Here is a 6000-nt window from a genome sequence, read left to right as displayed (position 1 = left end):
TAGGCAGACTGAGCAGCACTGTAGTGTAGTAGCTAAGACTTTGCGTTTGGATCACAGCCCTTTCACTTCCTAGGTATAACTGTAGGCAAGTAACTTTATTGCTTTGTGACTCAGCTTTCTCATCTGTAAAATGGTACTAATAATAAATAAGTCAAATTATGTAAAATACTTAAAGCAGCACCTGGCACAGGGAAAACAATTAATATAAGCTATTACTTATTTTCTGTATTAATTATTTACCCCTGCATAACAATATTACCACAAACTTAGTGCTTCAAACAACACATTCATTATTTCATGATTTCTATGAGTCAGGAGTGCAGGCATGGCTTAGCTAGGTCCTTTGCTTCAGGAGATCACAGGCTGTAATCAAGATGTCCGCTGGGCTGCAATTTCATCTGATGCTTGACTGAGGAAGCATCTGCTTCCAAACTTCCATGGTTATTTGCAGCATTCAGTTCATTGTAGGTCATGGACTAAGGACCTCAGTTTCTTTCTGGTTCAATGGATTAATGCCATCCTCATCTCCTTGCTGCATGGATGTCTCCATATAGAAACTCACACCGTAGCAGCTTGCCTCTTCAAAACAGCAAGGGAAAGAGAATCATATACATGCACTCGAGTATCTCTTGTCACCTCTGCCATATTCTATCAGCCAAAAGTGAGTCACAGATCCTGCTCACACTCGGGGCGGGGGGGGGGGGGGAACCACACAAAGGTATGAATACTAGGAGCATGGAGGCAATAATAGAGTGCATCCACCATATCACCTTATTTTCTCAGTTCCCTAATAAATGGACTTCAGACAGGGAAGACATAACATATGTGCAAATGATCCCCTGGGAAGTAGAGAACTTGATCCAAGTATTTAATCGAAATTGTGGTTATTAGAGATGGTAAAACACCTTGCTAGACTTTTTGTCCCATCAGATCATAAACTCTTCAAGGGCAATAAACCTTCTGTGAATACCAATGTTGCTGAAATATTAATCACAGGTTTGCTTTTACTATAAATTATATATGACATAAACTCATGATGAGACAATCCTAAATACCTTCCCCCACCCAGGAGCTCATAGTTCTGTTGTTACCTTACAAGTGAATTGAAATAAAATAATGCATTTAGTTATATAAATTTTGTGTTTTATTATGTATGCAAACAGCAGGTAAATGAAGAGAGAAATAAAGGCTCACATTTAGAGAAAACCCTCATCTTTTAAGTACAGAGTAAAACTCTTCCTGAGTATAGTTTTTGATGATTTGTTCTTTAAGACTACATGCTGTCCCCTTTTTGATTCTTGCTTTTTCTTACAGACACTTGCAAACCATCTACTACATGATGTGCCCTGCTTGCCTCTTCAACGTGATCTCATGCACTCTCTCCCTTTCTCAAGATGTGCCAGCCACATTGGCCTTCTTCTTGTGTCTCACACTCATCAAGATTTTCTGCCTCAAGGTCTTCGCAGTACTGCTTTCTCTTCATGGAAAATGCCTCCCCAAATTGCTCAAATGGCGAGTTCCTTCTCAATATTCAGACCTCAGCCCAAACATGCTCAGAGAGGCCTTTCCAGAGTTCTCAGGCTAAAGTTCCCTTTTGTCCTGCCACAATGCCACCTATCACAGGAGTTCTTGAGCTTTGCTGTGCATCAGATCCCCTGCAGAACTTGTTAAAAACAGAATGCTGTGTCAGAGTTTCTGGTTCAGTGGGGCCCAACAACTTGCATTTCTAACAAGTTCCCAGGTGATGCCCAAGGGCCACACTGAGAACCGCTGATCTATCACATTATCTTATTTTATTTTTTTTCCTTGAACTCATCAATTATTTTCTCAGTATTTTGTTTACTTATTTATTAGACTTTAGGTCCTATGAACATCCAGGACAATGTAACAAGTTACCAGAACAGTGTCTGGCTGCCTCCTGTATAGTTTCTATTAGATGAAAGAACAAGTAATAAATAGATTGATAATGGAAGAAAATTCTACTAGAAGGCATATTAGTTTTGGGAATTAAATTGGAGGATCCATTTCTACTTGTGGTTTCACAAATAGATGTTAAAGATTGCCTGGAAAATGTATATTTTAAGCTTTAAAATACAATAATTAAAAAGTAAACACTTGTGATTCTATCCACATATAACACTGGGTTGCCCTAATGGCTGTTTGAGGGCTCAGGACAAGTGTAACATTAAACAGGTTAATTTTATTAGTAGTATGTAGGAGTGAAAACATTCCAATGAAAAATGTAAACTCAATGTATTTTAAACTAAACAGGGTAGGTTTTAATTTTATCTGGAAAACATCTTTTTCTCTCATTTTATACTTTTTCCTTTTTCCTGTCTCACAAGAATACCAAGAGTTGTTTTTGCCCTGACCGTAGATTGATGTATCTATTCTTCTATCCCCAGAGTGTTTCTGTCTCTTTTTTTCATTATATTACAACTGTGACATTTTTGTTAACATACATTCATTATCAATTGCCCACGGCACCTGTGGATACCACATGCAGCATGGAAATCTCTTTAAATAAGCAGTCAAATTAAATAGAGTTCATATAAGCTAATTATGAGACATATGTCTTCCAAAAAAGAGAAGTCAGGAAAATTCCCAATAGAATTATTTTATTTAAAAATATTTAAAATTACATACACACACATACACACAGACTCAAAGTCACTGTGAAACTGGTTTTCACCAAAGGGAGTGTTACTTACGGAAGTTGTGCACAAATGTCATCAAATGAAGTGGAGATTTGGCAGTTATCCCCCTGATTTTAACCCTGACTGATACCAGTAAATAGCTTCAGCAGCCTAGGTTGACTGTGGTGACCAGGGGAACCTGGTACCTTCCAGATCTCACTTCCATCTTATATTGAAGAGATATTGCCATTGAGCATAATGCAAATATTTATGCTCAGGTCTAAGCAATTGCAGCATGTAGCCAGTGTTTAAAGCCTTCTTCATCCCTGAATGAATAGCTTTTGATTAACTAAATTGTAAAGCAAAGTCACAAAATCATAGGTGTTACAGTAGAAATAGCTCTAGAGATTATTATTTTTTAAGGCCTCTCCTTTAAGAGATAAGGATATTGACACATAGATAAGTAAAGTGATTTTTCCAAGGTCACACAGGAAGTTAATGGCTGAACTAGGACCACACTCATGTATCTGCAGGGCTCTTTGCCTCTGGCATACTTTTCCTGCATTGTTCCATATTCTATTTATTGTAAGGTGACTTAGAGAAAACCTACTTGACATAAGCTATCACAAATTTTAAACAATGTGAGCAATTAATAATAATTGTATACATATATGTAGTATTTCTATAATTTCGTATTTCCATTTAAATTGTATTAGGGTTTGTTATGGACTGAATTGGGTTCCCACCCCCCCAAAAAAACTTATATACATAGGAGCTCTAACCCCCAATGTGACTATATTTAGAGATAGGGATTTTAAGGAGGTTACTAAGGTTAAATGGGGTCATAAGGGTGGGACCTTGACTAATAGGACTGGTGTCCTTATAAGATGAGGAAGAGATACCAGCAGTGTGCATACACAGAAGAAAGGCCATGTGAGGACACAGTAAGAAAGTAGCCATTTGAAAGCCAAGGAGAAAGGTCTCAGAAGAAACCAAACCTACCTCCAGAACTGTGAAGAAATAAATTTTTGTTGTTTAAGCCCCCCAGTTGGTGGGGTTTTGTTATGGCAGCTCTAGCAGACTGAGACAGGACTGGCTCAAGGTCAAGTGTGATACCTAGAGAAAGCTTTAGAAATGAGCCCATTCCCCACCCCTTGTTTCTGCCACTAGCTAGAACTAAAGGTACCACATCTTGCCCACAGTAGGACTGTTCCTTTAGTAAATAACTAGAACTCTCAAACATTCTTTCTGAATAAGAAATATGATTCTATTTGGTTGGACTTACATATTACAAGTAAATCGATGCCACCATGGCAGGAAGGCCACACCCAGAACCTTGTCTCTTGGGACCAGTCCTGTCTTCCTTCACTTTCTTTCCTTAATCTTCTCCATGGTGCAGTCATTTTTACAGTCACTTTTTTTGCTGATGAGGAATAGAAGGTAAGAACAGATAAAGAATGTTTGTCAAGGAGAAATTGTAGTTGTGGGTAAAAAATGAGTGAGCAGAACTCTACTCAAAGTCTGGTTTGGAAGGTGACCACCAATTTCAGAGACTTGGTGAGCAGAATATTGGATTTGTAACATTATCCCGTTCACACCCTTATCATCATACACACAGCCCATACCTTAATTTCATGAGTGATTCACCAGAATGAATGTGGTAGGAGAAAGTTTTGAGATGGGCCACCAGCTGGCTGCAGTCTTCTCTCTTGGCTGTGAGTAAAAAGAAACATAATGACTGAGGCTGCTTTGAGTTAGAGTCTCCATGTGATTCTGGCTCCCTTTTTCCCGCCCCATGATGCCTAACGCTTTGGCCTGGCTTTTGATATTCCTCTGCTTGTCTGTCCCACCCAATTCACCCAGAATGATGTCACAGGCCTCCTCAACACCAGTTCCACCCTTGGGGCTCACCCCTGCTGATCCCCTTCCCAGAAATAGCCTTCCTCTTATCTAAATCCTGCCAGTTTTCAAAGCTCACCCCCTCGAACACACCCATGAAGATACTCAATCCTCTCAATTTTGCTTATCCCAAACCACATTTGCAATTTGTCATTACCACACAATTAGTATCTTAGTACACATCTTTGACCTATAAATTGTCTCTTTTTAACTCTATGCAATGCTAGTGGCTACATAGTGCAGCCCTGCATGGAAAAACAGTATGGGTTTTAGAAATGGACAGATCTGGGTTAAAATTGCAGACCTACATTCATGAACTGAGTGACCTGAAAAGTTACTTAGCCTTTCTAAGTCCTAATGGCTTTGTCTGTAAACAAGGGTAACAATAACTACTTTCTAGTGTTTTTGTAAGAATTAAGTTAAATGAGATCATGTATATGGTGTGTTTCTTTCATGAATATTAGTCTTCTTTTCTCCATGGTTAATTATATTAACAGTTACATAGACTTTTTCAATTTACAAAGTACTTTTCCTACATGATTTAAGAGCGCTTTCCTTTGTGGGATTATTCTAAGATTCTCTGTGGATGGGAATTAAGTTATCTATGTTTTCCATACTGGAACCACTGGGAACATACGGGAGACACTGTCCTAACTGGGGCAGTTTCAAGTACAAGGCAGGCTGAGACATCAACCACCTTCTACAGAAGAGAGAAGGAGGAAGCTAGCAGCAGTAGAAGGGAGCTGGGAAGCTAATGGGCTATAACATTGGCTCCTTCGAGGACCTTCATTTGTCCAATACATAGTGTGCACAAAGTCACCATTTGATCAAAGGCCAATGTCCTAGCAAGTCTAATCTTGCAGGTGGAAATCAGAAATTAGAGTCTTAAGGAAAGCAAAGTCATGTCTGTGACAACACACTTTTGGGACATCGGTCCACTTAAAACAGATGTCATGAAGAGAAGACTCAAGCAACAGAGTCATTAGGGCCATCCCCTGGAAGATGTAGGAAGGGAATCATCGGAGCTCCAGCCAAGGGTTCTGGAATCCAGAATAGGGTCCATTTCTAAGAGAATAGAAGCAGAAGGCATGGCCAAGATGATGAAGACCAGAAAAGGCTAGACCTCAGAGTCCAGATGTGTGCCCATGCTCTTGGTAGGCAAACCAGAGAGCAGATCCATGGTAACAGGACTAATTTCAGGTCCCACCAGATGGTCACCTGGGCCCTGTTCTCTTCCTTCTGCTTGTATTCCTTTGAAAATAGCTGACCACCTGGTACTCTTGGCTTGAGGTACCAGCCAAGGTAATAGGCAATAGCCCTTGACTCAAGAATGTACCAGACTTCTCTTATTTATCCATTTGTTTTCCCTGTCTCTACATGCCTGATAGATCCAACTCTGTATACCTATTTCTCTTCCATCTTTGGGAAATGCATTTGAACTGCCTTTTCAGGCTTAACGCCTTCA

Source organism: Panthera leo, chromosome C2, assembly GCF_018350215.1.
Source record: "Panthera leo isolate Ple1 chromosome C2, P.leo_Ple1_pat1.1, whole genome shotgun sequence".
Classification (NCBI taxonomy): domain Eukaryota; kingdom Metazoa; phylum Chordata; class Mammalia; order Carnivora; family Felidae; genus Panthera; species Panthera leo.
This window is presented reverse-complemented; position numbering follows the sequence as displayed.